The sequence below is a fragment of the Folsomia candida genome, unplaced genomic scaffold, assembly GCF_002217175.1.
Source record: "Folsomia candida strain VU population unplaced genomic scaffold, ASM221717v1 Fcan01_Sc024, whole genome shotgun sequence".
NCBI classification, from domain to species: domain Eukaryota; kingdom Metazoa; phylum Arthropoda; class Collembola; order Entomobryomorpha; family Isotomidae; genus Folsomia; species Folsomia candida.
In genome coordinates, this window is record NW_019091216.1 from 929,552 (window position 1) to 945,513 (window position 15,962).

At 37.7% G+C, this 15,962-nt stretch overlaps 1 protein-coding gene across 2 annotated transcripts in view; it reads right to left on the reverse strand.

Annotated features, from left to right (window-relative positions):
- Positions 1-15,962, reverse strand: part of LOC110859048 (rho GTPase-activating protein 100F) — a 111,691-nt gene that overhangs the window by 56,373 nt on the left and 39,356 nt on the right. The window lies entirely within an intron of this gene.

Genomic DNA, 15,962 nt, shown 5'->3' on the forward strand with positions numbered 1-15,962 from the left:
AATGGCGTTAATTTAATGAGCTTTGAGATAAATGCGCCTTTTCATAGGGTAATGTGTAATTAGTTGTTGGTAGTAGAGAAGATGAATGCGAAAAAATTGGACGTTCATTTGACATTAGAAAAATAATTTGTTTAAAAAATGAGTTTTTTAAATCGATATTTTTGTAGTATAACAAATTAGCTTCCGATAAATATGTACATTATCGTGAAAATTTGCATGTATCTAAAAAAAACTTGTGAAATTGATTTACAAATTTGCTGAGACTAAAAACCCATGGCGGAGTTATTCCACCTTAACAGAAGGAATTTTAGGTGAAATACATAATTCTGTAGATTAGAGAAAGCGGCGACGTAAAGTAGTGAGAAGGAAGAAATTGGGGTTATTTCTTCCCAATTTATGACATGACTTTCCCCTTGAACGTACCTACACAAGTACTTCTGGGCAGGAAAAAAGCCCATTTATCAGGGCAGAATTAGCTCCGAATTTTGTATCATAGGAGCTAACAACACACTCTTAGAAAACATTGGTGTTAAATCATTACTGACCGGAGTATGTACACTCAAAATAAGGTAGTAATGAATCATTACCATGCGGAATGACTATGTGTCTCTACCACGTCGGTTACGATTTGTTGTAGAAATGGTAATAATAAGTTCAGGGAAATTCAAATTCATTACCAAATGTTAAGGAAGTGAATACCATTATGTATTAAATTTGAATTTCCCTGAACTTATTATTACCATTTCTACGGCAAATCGTAACCGACGTGGTAGAGACATAGTCATTCCGCATGGTAATGATTCATTACTACCTTATTTTGAGTGTATGTATCTGACTATACCAGATTTTTAACAGTGTATTTGCATATCTGTGAGAAGAAGAGAATATTATGTGGTCTCGAAAGTGGATGTATGTAGGAGTGCATATATAGCTTACGTAAAACTCGTCAGGTTACGTTTTAAGGAAAGTTGGACAAAGTGGTGAAAGGGGGAAAGTGAATCGATTTTTAATTCCTTTCTCCTTCCCTGCCTCGGCGAGGAATGGAAGGAAAAAACGGGATTTTCACCTTGAGATCCATCCACGTTAAGAAATAGAAAGAGATATCTTATTCCATCTCATTTCCAGGTGGGACATGGACGCCCAACTCCCATTTAAGTTCTAGGATAAGGCAGCAGTTTCATTCTCGGTGGTATAAAAAAAATGTGTAAAATTGAGACTGATTTTCCATTTTTTTAGTCCGAGTCAGGGCTTATCTATCCAGTATGATTGTCTGTCTATGCATCGATTAAGATCGTAAAACTTATCGAATTGATATGAAATTTTACCCCCGTTTACGCAGAAAATTCAAAATTAGGAACTAAAAATTGGAAAATTTGTAAAAAATGGAGTTGTCGTGGTCGTATAAATACCCACCTCGATTATGTACTCAAAATAAAAATTTGTCAAATCAACACCGCTGGTGTCAATATATGACTTAACCGCCTTGGTTACAATGTTGAAACCGAGTTTTGATGATTTTGATACCGGTAGTTATAATGTTATGACCAGACGGAAAAAATTCATTACTACTCGGAATCACAATTGTAACCAAGGCGGTTAAGTCATATATTGACACCGTTTTGTTTTGAGTTTGCCATGGCAAACAAACTGACTCGGGCGGTATACGGAGATATGCACCCGCTCATTTGCACCCGCTCAATTGCACCCGCTCAATCGCACCCGCTCATTCGCACCCCGGCACATTTTGCACCCCAGCCAATTTGCACCCGCTCAATCGCACCCGCTCAGTAGCACCCCTGCACATTTTGCACCCCAGGCCATTTTTCACCCCTTAAAAACTAGAATAAATGGAATAAGGTTCTAGTAACTTTATTGATAAGTGTGTCCCATAAAAAGTGGAAAATTACACCACAAGCTAAAAGATTACATGAATGAGTAAATATTTATACTTTCCCAGCTTCAAACAAAAGTTTTATGAATCGAGTTTTATACAACCTTGGCAAAATTAGACTTTTTTGGTGACTAAATGTAAAATTAAAATGTACGCTAAATAAATAAATAAAGAGTACGCTTTAAGAAACTAAAAAATGTATGTAATCAACATTAAAAAAACAAACTTTGATCAACCAAATTCTAAATTCTAATTTATAATCGTTCATTGATCAATTTTTAGTTACTAGCTGAGTAAAAAATCCACAACTAATTTCACCTAGTAGTTGAGGATTACTCAACCAGGTCGAGTAAAATTTTACACAATCTTGTACAAATTTTCTACAACTTTCGTTAGAATGTTTGATATTCGAAAGTATTACTTTCAAAGTAATGGTTTCGGACTTTTTCTTTGATTTTGACGACACGTTATTGGGCTGTATAGTTTGACTGTGCAATCCTGCACTATGACCCAAAACGGGATACGAGGGTAATGATGACTGGATGTATGCAGCCTGTGTAGTTGTACACATGGACTAAGATAGTCGAAACCCTGGGTCGCATGTATTAAGAACCTTCTTTGTTCTAGTTTTTAACAACTCATTAATTCATCCAGCAACTATTCCGTTTGTTCTAGTTTTTAAGGGGTGCAAAATGGCCTGGGGTGCAAAATGTGCAGGGGTGCTACTGAGCGGGTGCGATTGAGCGGGTGCAAATTGGCTGGGGTGCAAAATGTGCCGGGGTGCGAATGAGCGGGTGCGATTGAGCGGGTGCAATTGAGCGGGTGCAAATGAGCGGGTGCATTTATCCGCAATTCGACTCGGGCCGCGATAAACTGGGGTTTTCCTTATCTCGTCAAGTATCTCATCCTGTCCAAAACCAAGCAAGGTACACTGGAGGAAGGAAATAAAGGGGTAGTTTTGATATGAATATGCGATTGTGATCTTGTGGTTTGCTTTTTCTAGGATTTTATTGTATTAGGATCCAGTCCAGTTCACCTTTTAGAAAAAAAGAGTTTTGGAGACGAGAATTATTACTGTTCGTCGTCCTGGTCGTGGTCGGGTTGGTCGGGATTCTTTCTTTTTGAGAAGCACAAAGGAATCAAAGAGAAGGAAAAATCGAATCGTCGTCGTCGTCGAAACACAATGTTGTCCCGGCTTTGTCAGCGGAGAATGACTCTTGGAAATAAATAAACTTTTCGCCAATTCTCATTGTCAATGATGATAAGCCATTTTCTTCTTGGGAAGAAGAAGGTTGAATTATACCGAATCTGATTTGATTTCGAGGAGAAGAAAGGAGCAGGGAATAAGTAATGACAGACAAGCTATTTTTTCAATAAGAGGATCAAATATCAAAAAATATGTATTTATTAAGTAAGTTTGGTTTGAAAACCGGCTTATTTTAAATATTTTGTAAAGTTGGGGATAAAATTGTTCGTGGAAAATATATTACGTATGGGATGAATATTTCCGGGAAATTTAGCATAAAAATTGAACTTATGGGTAAATAAATCTATAAATGTAGGTTAAATTCTACCTGTAAGTAATTACATACTTTTTTCATAAAATTGTAAAGAACTTGAACTACTTTTCTTAAAGAAAAAGCAGTAGATCGCAGGTACAGTATTAAAACTGTGGTAGAGTCAGATACATACATACATAATTCGTACTGGTATGTATTGATTTGGTCGATTGGTAGTACATATCGTAATTTCTTTCCTGGTGGTAAGTTTTTCATTACCACAATTTTAATACAGGGTAGTACTCGTTATCACCATTGCAGGTTGTCACATATGTACTCCTCTCTGTAATGATTTAATATACTAGTTTTCCAAGAATATAATAAAAAAATTGCCCCCGGTTTTGCTTGATTGTTGCTTATTTGTCGAGGTGTTTATTAAACACCTCCGTTATTACGGAGAAAGAAAGGGTGAAAAAGAAAAACAATGTTAAGTCCCCAGATTGGAGATACTCTTGATCAGTAGTGTATTTATTTAAAAAAGAGAATATCCGAGATGAAAGGAGCAGTAATTTTTCTTGATGAAGAAGCTGATCATAGTTCCAAGCCGTACGAATGTATGAATTTGGTAGGTACGACGATTGGTGGGAGGACGGTGTTTGATCTGGGAGAAATTGAGGACGTGTGAGGAAAAGCAAGAGAGGAGCGGGTGAGATCAGAGGAGGCGAGAGATCCGGTGCCAATAAATGTCTCCTCTCTTGTAAGAAGACAAGAAGAAACTCATCACATCCAATTTTGATAGTTGGCATTTCTTTCGCCGCGTTTCGTTATTATTTCAGAAAAATAAAGAAGAAGAACTGGGTGGCTGCCAGGGAAAAATAGATGGAAAAGAGAGATACCATATGAAGGAGGGGGTTGCAAATACGGTTTTTCGGAATTTGAATAGTTCAAAATCCGGATTTTGGAGGTTGGTAAAAAATATATTTTCCAATATTATTATGCAAGCTACATTTTGAGTCTAATTTTCTCGAAATTTGAAAAATCTTGCACTATGATTTCTAATATTGAGTACCTTTTCCAAATCTATGCAATTTTTTAGTATTTTCCAAAATTTCTAGATTGTGATAAAATATAAGTCCGATGTTGTTGAAAAAACTTTTTAAGTAAAATTTGATTTTTAGCAATTTGTTCAATAAAGGCATCAAATTTTAATAATTTCAATACCGCATTTGAACAGATAATTGGAAATCCAGATTTGAAAACTTATACAGGATTTGGAATCCCTAATAAGTATGAAGAGGAGAAAGCAGTAATGTAATAAAGGAGACGACCATATTGGCAGATATCTGGTTTGATTATGTTTTTTTTTGCGAAAATGAGATTTGTTTTGTGTGTGAAAATAATAAAATTCACACTTTGTTTGAACTCGATATTGTGCCAAAAAGAAATTTTCTTCTTGAAAAGGAAAGGAAATTAATTACGAGGCGCAGGAAGGAAATATGATGTAACTGTACTATTATTGTAATAACAATAATGGAGAGATGCGGCACGTTCACAGGGCTGTTCGAGATCCTAATTACGAAGGAGAGGAAGGAAAAGTTAGCAGACAAAGAAACCAGGAAACGGTGCATTTCCGTGTAAAGAGGAAGTTTTTAAAGTATCGCCTCAAGTCAAAGGGAAGATTTGCATACGGGGGAAAGTTGTAAAACGTTGTAAAATTTAAATGGTTTATTTCGGCTCAAAATATTTAGTTTTTGCAATTTAGATAAAATTACTTGACTGACTATCGAAAAGTTATCCAAGATTTTCGAAATTTTTTACGCAAAAATTGTGTTGTATTTGAGATGATGGCTGGCTACGTGCATACCTCGACATATTTTACACTTTGCAAATTTACAGCGTGTTTTCTCCTCTTGGGATGCAAATAGCTCTGAGAAACATGCCAATTGCGAGATCGTGTCCTTTGTAAATTTCGTATGAACTAAATTTGTCATCGCTTGAGACTACACTCAAAACAAAACGGTGTCAATATATGACTTAACCGCCTTGGTTACAATTGTGATTCCGAATTGTAATGAATTTTTTCCGTCCGGTCATAACATTATAACTACCGGTATCAAAATCATCATAACTCGGATTCAACATTGTAACCAAGGCGGTTAAGTCATATATTGACACCGGCGGTGTTGATTTGACAAATTTTTATTTTGAGTGTACTTATTTTGCTTAAAATTGGAGAGCATACTTTGAGAGACCTCCATTGTTGGATGAAATAACTCGACTGTTAAAAAAATGTGGACAATTTCAGTAGAAATTGTTGCACAAAAATTGTGTTGATGGTTGGCAACGTGTATGGCACTTGAGTCGGTCTGAAGAGTCTTCCTGCCTGCTGGCCTTGGTCGATGCAAGAGCAGCCGTGAGTGCATCATCTCTGGCTCCTTGTATTCTGTAATAGTTGTAAACACGTCCTGGGCTGGATCCAGTCGGCCGTGAAAGCCGGCGAAAGTGGAGAAGCTACAACATTCCGCTGGATGTAATAAAGTCCTCCTGGGCAGGGATGGAGGATCAGTGGCCGCGGAAGTGTAGGGACAGAGGGGCAATGCCCCATCGTTATTCGATGTTCCTATGTGGTATATACCCCTTCCTCCCCTATTCTACAATGGCAATGTCCCCAGATGTCCCCAGGACTTCCCCGCGGCCATTGACGACGGACGGACAAGTTTTTAATGGCAAATGGCAGGCTGACTTTATACCCTGGCTCGTTAAAGAATCTTGTACATTAAACACAAAATCATGGCCATATTTTTACGGGCGTGTATGCATCCTCTCATGTACATACACGATACCTTCCCAGATTTCAGAAATATTTTAATTAGAAAATAAAAAAAAAGCTGGGCTCAACTCGTGTTTCGTTTCAGTGTTTCGTTGCTTTCGGGTGGGCTACATTTCTTGCAGTGGAAAGGAAGAAAGGTGACAAACTCGAGGTGCAAGAAACTGGGAGAAAGTGCAAGGAATATGCGCCATCAAGTCACGTGTTCTATCAACTATAGCATCGGGAAGCATTTGCATTTCTTGCAGGTCGCAATATTTGGCTGCAAGAAACCACTTTCTCCCCGTTATTTCTTGCAGGTGGTAACTTTCACCCGAAACCCTGGTTTGCATACGTATGAGCTGGGCTTAAGGGAAAGTTGGAGTGAAGTTCATAATTATTCTAGTCGTCCTTGCCCGTTAATTCTCGCACTTTCTCTCCCCATTTCTGAACCTTGTTTCAAACCCTTCAGTTTCCTCCCGACATGAAATAAATGACTTTTACACGAATGCAAATGAAATGCAGGCAGGCAGCAGCAGTTGTACGGCTGAAAAGTAACTTTTGGTTAGTCGAACAAGGGATGGATGGGAAAGAGAAAGCTTGACGTGGCATTTGAGGAACGAGAAGGACGCTCTCAGTGTCACACGTATGTCAGCCTTAATTGGGAAAATGACTGGATTCTGTGTCCTCTGAATTATTATTTTTTGTTTTTCGCGACGACCAGACAGACACGACAGGTTGGGAAAATATGCTTTCTCTTTTTCGTATCTGGGTACGGTGAGGCTTTTTGCATTTTTTGTAGGTATGAAACATGCAGTATTTTGACCTCTGTTCCTCCCAGGGTTTGGATTTGAAGGGGTGGTTACATCCATAAATAGAGGAGAATCTACGTGGTGAAGGCAACAGTCAGTCGAAAAGTCTTTTTTAAGAAATTAACTTTGTGAATGTCAAAATTTTTGATTTTTTAGAAACCGTGAAAACAGTGTATTTTGACAGCGATTGAAATTTTATTTCTTTATAAAACTACTATTTTATTCTACAGGCAGATTTTCGTCTCTTTGTGGGCGCAACAGCCCTGAAAATTCAAATCTTGGGAAGCACCGAGTTCAAAATATGGATGTTCTAAAGAAATTATATTTTTATATTTATTTTTATTCTTCAAAATACTTCAGTTAAAAAATTGTTAAAACCATGCATTTTTCTAGCAATAGAAAATTAATTTGCTCCACAAAATCAGTATTTTCATGTATTCCCTATGTAAATTTTCGTCTTTTTATGTAGCTGTAACAACCCTAGAAATTCAAACCCCGATTATATATTTCTGGGAAAGTATGAATACCATTTAGTGAAAAGCATGGTTATGCCATTATTAGAATCACTCCTTGTACGAGGAGGAGGAAGGGCTCAATTGCAGTATCAAGTTGCATTGTTGTAGGCACTAGACGGAGACGACGACGGGACGACGAACGACCCAAACTCATCGCATTCATCTATCTCTCTCCTCCCTGGGCAGCTAGGAGAACGAGGAGTAGGATTTTGGAAGGGAGCAGCAGCCAAGCCACTTTCTCTGTCTCGGAGTGGACCCGGGCATTCGGGGAAAGTTAACGGAAGTGACATCCCGGGTCAAGAACCTCCATTTCTCCAAACACTCATCCATTACAAACGTGTAGAAAATGAATCTTTGCTTGCACGGCCCTCCTCCTTTTTGAGACTTTCTCCTTCTTAATTTCTACCAACCGACTCAACAAACACGGGGACGACCACTATTTGAAGAAATGTAGTAACACCTGCCACAACTGCCTGGATGGAAAAGAAGAAGAAGATCACAACCTGGGAATGAAATCCAATTTGATACCGCCCATCCAGATGCTTGTGGTGAGCCGAATTGCAAATGAAGCGAGAAATTCGTCCACTTCGTCCAGGGAGAAGAATAGAGTACAGAGCGACGGGTTAATATATGCGGCAGTGTTCCGGGTGAAAGTAGGAAACCACTTGGAAGAATTGATGTGGAGAAAGTGGTTTTTATAAGTAAATAGTTTGATGTGCAAGAAATGCAAGGTGCAAAAAATTACGCTCGACGCTATCATTCATATAACGCCTATTTTTTGCACTTTTGTGCAGTTCCTTCCACCTTGGATTTCTAAAGTGGCTTGCTCTGTAGTGCAAGAAATGTAGCAAACCTACATACTTGCAAAAAATAATAGGGAAAAAAATGTTTTTTGCAGCTATTTTGACCTGTAAGAAATGCAAGACGCAAGAAACATCTTTCCGCTGCCATACTTCACACGGCACGTGGCTAGATGATGGTGCATATTTCTTGCATTTTCTCCCAATTTCTTGCACCTCGCATTTCGTACATTTCTTGCGCTTTCTTGCACTTCTTTGCACCTGGTAAGTATTTCTTACGAGGCTTGTTTTCCAGTGCAGCAAACCCTTAAAAACGAAGCACTGGTTAGAATGAAGCAGGGCAGCAAAGATAAGTACGCACACGTAGTGTAAGATTCTACATAATACTGCAAATTGGTAGGTTTGCCCGAATAAGGAAAATGGACGAGGACTCGACCGAAATAATAATTTCGCTCCGTCGATTCAATTCCAGTTTAGCCATCCACATGTAAACATTTTATGGCGGTGGGAAAGACTCTTCTTCTCGAATCGGGAGAGGAGGAAACCACATCAGGATCATTGAGTTATCAGAAGTACGCCATTTCACGACCCCTGCACTTCATGCACTCCTTTCACCGGAGGAGTGAAAGTCATGAAATTCTAAATCCGATGCAATTTCGGGGGAGCTTTACCCAACGGCTAACAAGCAAAGTAAGCTAAGCCCCGACCCCGAAGTCAGGACACGACGGTGCTGTGTCCAGTGCTATTTTTGGGATGGTGACATTGTTGTAGAAATGTACAAAACTTTAGTCTTTTGTATTCTGAAGGATTTTTGTGTCGAATTGGAAGACCTTTTACGAGGAGGAGTTGCACGATAATAATGTATGCGTTTATTTACGGCCAAGATGCGATTCGAATAGAAAAAAATGACAAGTTTTTTCTTTTCCGTAGAAACGTAGTGACCAGAGGGTGGATATGTATTGAAGAAAATTTGCTTAAATTGCGTTTAATATTTTATAAGAAAGATGCCAAAATATTTACGAAAAGTAAAATATAAAAATACGGATTTTCATAAAAATTTGTATTTTTGAATTTAATCCTCCGTTTAATCTTGAGGTAAAAAATTTGACTCTCATTTCGCTGAAATATTTTCAAAATATGTATGTATTTTTAATAAAATATGTAAAAGATTTCCGTTATTTTTTAAATAATAGCGGGAAAATTTACATGTCTGAAATCCTATAGGGAAATATGTAGCAAGCAATATGTAAACATATTTCGAAATTTGTGTGCTCTATAAAAGTTATGGAGCACAGGGACAAAGTTTGACTGTGATCAAATGAAAAGTTAGAAATAAATACATATCCACCCTCTGATCATGATAATACATAACCAACACGACAAATCATTCAAAAAATAGTTGAACAACTTTCGCCACGTATAGAATTACAGGTATTCGAGTAGTCTTGACGTGAAGAGAATTGAAGTGAAAGTTATTATGACAACTTTCTCCCATGTAAACACGTCTCAATTTCTTTTATAGCAAGATAAATACACACGTAAACAAATAACCGCTTAAATTATGCCAATAATAAAAATGATGTTGTAACGACTGGTAAAAGAAACTTATTTGACTATTGTAATCCAACCGACGAAATAAAAAAGGGGAGGTGTGAACTACTGTGAACCCGAAGCTTTTATAATTGTTCACTTTACAAACTATAAACGAAACAAAAACAAAATCCTTAACGATCAGACTTCTCAATTTCTTTAATAACTGAATAAACACACATGTAAAAAAATAAACAGTTAAATTATGCCAATAATAAAAATGAAAAAATGACGTTTAGCGAAACTTCTGATAAAAGAAAGTTATGATCCAACCGATTACACGGAAATAAAAAGGGAACGACACACCACCCAAAGTTTTTATAATTGTTCACTTTACAAACTATGTGGATAAACGAAACAAATACAAAATCCTTAACGAACAGACCTCTCAATTTTTTAATAACTAAATAAACACACATGTAAACAAATATGTAAACAGTTAAATTATGCCAATAATAAAAATGAAAAAATGATGTTAACCAAACGACTGGTAAAAGAAAGAAAGTTGTTTGAATATTGTAATACAACCGACGAATTACACTAAACTAAAAAAAACTAAAAAGGGGACGACGTAGCACCCTAATGCAAACTTTTATATGATTGTTCACCTTTACAAAGTGAAAAACGATACAGCATGAAAATGCTTAACGGAAAGATTTCAATTTCTTACATGCACTGGTAAACAAATAAACGGTTAAATTATGCCAATAATAAAAATGAAAAAATGACGTTTAACGAAACCCCTGGTAAAAGAAAGTTATGATCCAACCGATTACACGGAAATAAAAAAGGGACGACACACCACCCAAAGTTTTTAACTTTACAAACTATGTGGATAAACGAAGACAACAACAAAATCCTTTCACGACCAAGACTAAAACCTCGCCAACTTTCTCTCTGAGCAACAAACGAAGCCACTTTCATTTGCATTAATTGAGACGAAGGGAAAGTGAGTGAGTGAGTGAATGAGCCGAGGAGTCAATTATCATAATTTTCTACCCCACTAATTTTCCACCTCCTTAATTCCATGTTCGAGATGCCAACCAAGATCGACTCGTAATCTCGTGTCACGAAGAAACAACAGCTTAAAAAAGTTTTTTTTTTAATATTTAATAATCTGTTTTAGATAGAGTGAATGAATTCTTTGAATTTTTTGGGGGGTTTCCGGATTAAATTTAAATTTCCTAAAGTGATACAAGATTACTTTAACTGCTTAATAAGCGGATGTAATATATGCGAAAAAAGGAGGAAATTAAACCCGTTAAAAAGTTTCTTTTCCCAAGTGAGTGATGAATAAAAAAGGAGAATTACAATTTGTAATTCCATCCTGTTCCTTGAATCACATCTTTTGCTGGATGGATCACTCATTCCTTTCTCTTGTAGGGATTCGCTTTTTCTGAATTCAGAGAATTAAGTAGGAATGGAATGGAATGGATGAAAAGGCGTGAAAGGAAGAAGAGAAAGCAGTAGAAGCGTGATTTTTTTATCCCATGCACTTTTGACTTTTTGACTCGACTCGGCTGTCAAAAGCATTAATTTTATCCACATATTCAGATCAAATCAGACGCAGATTGATGGATTTGTTTGGCAAAGAATGCAGGCGAGAGGGGAGAAAGAATGAGAAATATTTTGCAGGAGAAAGTATACGTGTTTCTAGTTGGATTTGAGAGATGAGTGCGATGATGATAATGACTGGAAGCATGAGGAAAATGACGGGTAGATTTGTTCAGATTTTTTTAGATGCAGATTTTTATAAAGAGTTTTCGAGTTCAATTTGTTGTGAAAGTTGAAGGTCGATCATTTCCTGGGTTGGATTTTGTATACTTTCCTTCTCCCCTTGAAAGTATGAGGAAAATGACGTCCGGATTTGTTTAAATTTTTGAGATACAGAATTTTTGCAAATTTTCAAACAAACTGGGGAAACATGAGGAAAATGATGTTCGAGATCCATATTTTCGTAAATGGTCGAACACATTTTTAGTGAAAGTTGATGGGTACAATGAATCTGTATCATTTCCTTGGGTAGTATTTTGTATGGTTTCTCCCTTGGAAAATTTAACCATCAGAAAAATGATGTCCGGATTAGTTTACATTTTTTAAGGTGCATTTTTTTGTGTGTTTTTTTAACAAACTGTAAAATTTTGAGTAAAGGTTGATGGACGTGGATCATTTCCTGATGCATGAACTGTTAGACTTTGTATGTGTAGTTTCTCCTCTCAGGAAAATTACGGGGATTTGTTCAAATTTTTAAGGTGCAGATTTTTTATAAATTTTCCAACGAACTGTGGAAATATCGGCAGAATGCCGTCCGAAATTGTTAAATTTTTGAGATACATTTTCCCCCTAAATTTCCGAACAGACTGATCAATTTGTAGTGAAAGCTGATGGGAAGCATGAAGGTGGACCATTTCCTGCATCATGAAGCGTAGTATTTTGTAAATTTGTTACCTTCTCCCCTTTGAAAATGTAACCACAGCTGATTCAACATTGGATTATTGATTAATCCATCCGTAGTTCCGTACCGAAACTGGACTTACTTCCTCCTCTTCCTCCTCCTCCTCTCATTCTGTGCTGGGCCGTGCAGTAGCTATAAAAGTGCGGTGTAGTAGTGGTAGTAGTGGAAAGGATGTGAAATAATCTATACGAGCAGCCGACGACCTCACCCTTACCACTGACATTCCACTCGCACCCAAGAAGGCAACCTTACCCACCTCAAATCCAGAGTTCACTTTCACCCAATACGTAGCAAGCCTGCCTGCCATGTCTGTGGTGGGGCTGGGGAGGAAAAAAACGGGACTAGAAGAAGTGGAGAAGAGCACGATGAAAATAAAATTGAGCTGGTAACACAGAGTTGTAAAAAGAAGAGAAATACATGTGGGATGTTTTTTTAGGGAGGAAAATGGATAAATGGTTTTGTGCACAAAACCATTTATCTATAAAATTATCTATAGATAATTTTTAATGGAGGAAAAATAAGAATTTTTGAAAAATAGGGCGTGCCATAAATGTCTAAATTTTTTGGGTACAATTCTATTAAGGAGTAATTTTGTAAGAAAAAAGAGAAAGTTTGGATTTTATATATCTTTTTTTCATCTACGGTTATTTAATCTTGTTTTAAACTGAATGTTTTTAAATTTTGGAAGTTTCTAAAACGGCGTGAAAGTTTGCATTCAATTTTTAAAGTTTAAAAAAATGGAGGTAAAGTTGAAAATTTGTCAACTGTTTAAAAACGGCGTCAAACTTGGCATTAAATTTTTGGAACTGTGTTAAAGTCGGCATAACATTTTGAAACGGTTAAAAACAGCGTAAAAGTTGACATAAAATTCTTAAAATTTTGAAAACGGGTTGAAGCCTGACATAAAATTTTTCTTTGATGAAAATTCCAGTGAATGTGTGGAATTTTTCAGCCGGAGAGAGTGAGCAGGGTATTGCACTCTAGTCTGGAAATGCATTCCACGAAGAGAGGGAAAGATATTCTTGGAGCCGGGCAGTTGCGTGCTGCGTATCGGAGAAAGTTTAAGAATCCCGAGTTCCTCTGGTTCCTCGACAGATGGAATTTGTGAGAGGATAATGCAACTCAAACTTGGTGAGAATTACTTGCTATGCGATTTTCTAAATTGTTAAATATCTTTTGCATTGCCACAATATTACTAAACGGTAAGGCCCCTTATTACCAGTGCGGGTAGAGTCAGTTTATATGTACTCAAGTCTGTAATGATTTAATTCGAGTTTCTTAAAACTGTACTTGAATGCTCCAAAGCGTTTGGAAGACGCGTATTTTACAAATCCCACACTGGAATCAAATACGTTCTAAAAATTACGCATGAAATTTTCTTTTAAAACCCATATATGTATTAAAGCTATATAAATTACTGCACTAATTCCACAAATTCAGTAATGATTTGCAGGAGTGTGTGTACAATGAAAGTGTGGTATCAGATAATTGAGCCATCTTTGGAAGACATCTTGCCCCCTGTCGTGTCAGTGATTACTTACTTAACGCGATAATGCACTCCACTCGGTATGGCTAGTTTCGTTATGTACATACACGTGGCAGGCAGATATAATAAAGTAGCCGTGTCACCAGACCACTACTCCGGACAGGACACGACAGGAGAACAATATTATAGGACATGCATGCAAACCTCGACTCATCCTCACCTCATTACCGCATTACACCAAGCATAACTAACTAAGCAAAGTAATAAAATGAGCAAACAAATCCAGAGTGCTCCTTGTTTGGCGAGTGAAAGCACCCCGGCGGAAGAAGAAGAAGGCTTAATTGCAGGCAAAGTTTGTGATCTGTCGGGAACAGAAGTGGTCGTGGTGGTGGTGGTCAGTGGCCGCGGAAGTGGGAGGGGACAGAGGGGTAACATCCCCCCGGGTTATTTGACGTCCCCATGTTACACTCAAAATAAGGTAGTAATAAATCATTACCATGCGGAATGACTATGTGGCTCTACCACGTCGGTTACGATTTGTCGTTGAAATGGTAATTATAAGTTCAGGGAAATTCAAATTCATTACCAAATATTAAGGAAGTTAATACCATTATGTATTAAATTTGAAATTCCCTGAACTTATTATTACCATTTCTACGACAAATCGTAACCGACGTGGCAGAGCCACATAGTCATTCCGCATGGTAATGATTTATTACTACCTTATTTTGAGTGTATGCAAATTCCCTCGTTCTCCTATCTTGCAGTGACAATGTCCCCCGAATGCCCCCATTCCGCCGGCCCTGGTGGTGGTGTGGTTGGTTAGCCGTTTTTGAGCCGTGCATCCATTAATTCTCTAAAGAGGGAGGATTATTAAGTGAATTAAGCAGTGGGTGGGAGGGAGCGAGGGACACTTTACTTTCTCTCAGCCGGGATGAAGAAGAGGAGGCGGATGGCTAATTACACGAGATCAGAGGAGAGACCACCATCAGGGAAGAGACAGACCATCATCGCAATAACTAAAACTACCATCTGAGACATGGAGGAGGCTGTAATTACTAAGAACAACAACTGCTGGTGGGAAGACGAAGAGGCGAGGCGAGGGTGGAATGGCGGAGAAAGTGAAAAGAAGTGGAGGAAAACAGCTGGGCTTGAAGAACTGTTACATGTTCGTGGTGGGTGGAATTGAATGGATTAGGAAGGCCGCTTTATGAGATTGTTATGTCTGTCTGTCCGTCCGTCCGTTTGTTTTTCTGTTGGTCCGATAATTCGTGGGTACAACAATATGCTTAAAATTTCGAACGGAACTTCCTTACGGTCACGGGGTAGACCTGATTAGAATTTAATCGCCACAGGTCAAGGTGAGAAAGGTCACGGGGGGGAATTACATATTCATGTCAATTTACTACGAAATTAAAACCCCCTAATTCAATAACAACCTCCATTTTGACCTCAAAGGTTTCACTCCTTTGTTACGTTCGTTTGTACCATTTTATTTCTAGAATGTGACCCCATTTAAGAGTAGAAAAAATAAACTGACATCCCACTCGACCCGCAGAAAGAAGTTCGCTTTCCTTGAAAAAAAGGAGCATTTCTAACTTTCTGTTAAACTTTCTTTTTACGCAGGATACAAAATATTTTATAAAATGGTTCGCTCAGAGTTCACTTTCACTCAGGTAAAAAGTAGGAGAAAGTTGAAATGATATTAAGTTCTGGCGGAATTCCCGGGAGAGTTAGGGCTCTCACATCAACTCCAATTTGGAAGGGAATACCTGCCCCGTAACACTTATCAATATCCAGATAGGCGGGTATTTCGGGGGGATAAATTTATGCACGTAAAATAAATGTAAATGAGGCCGGAATATTTGGAATCGTGGGGAGGAATGCGTCCCAAAAGGAGGTTGGTTGGCAGTGCCCACGGAAGGCGGAGAGTGGCATTGTGGGATAGGGGAGGACATATTAACGTCTTTCGTACTACTAATTTTTACTAAAATTTCTTGGGAACGAAGCCGATTTCATAATTTCAATAAAATTTTAATGATTTCCAATAAGGAACATTTATTTCAATAAGTTTCGAAGTTTTGAGTTTTTCTACGAAAAACTTGAAA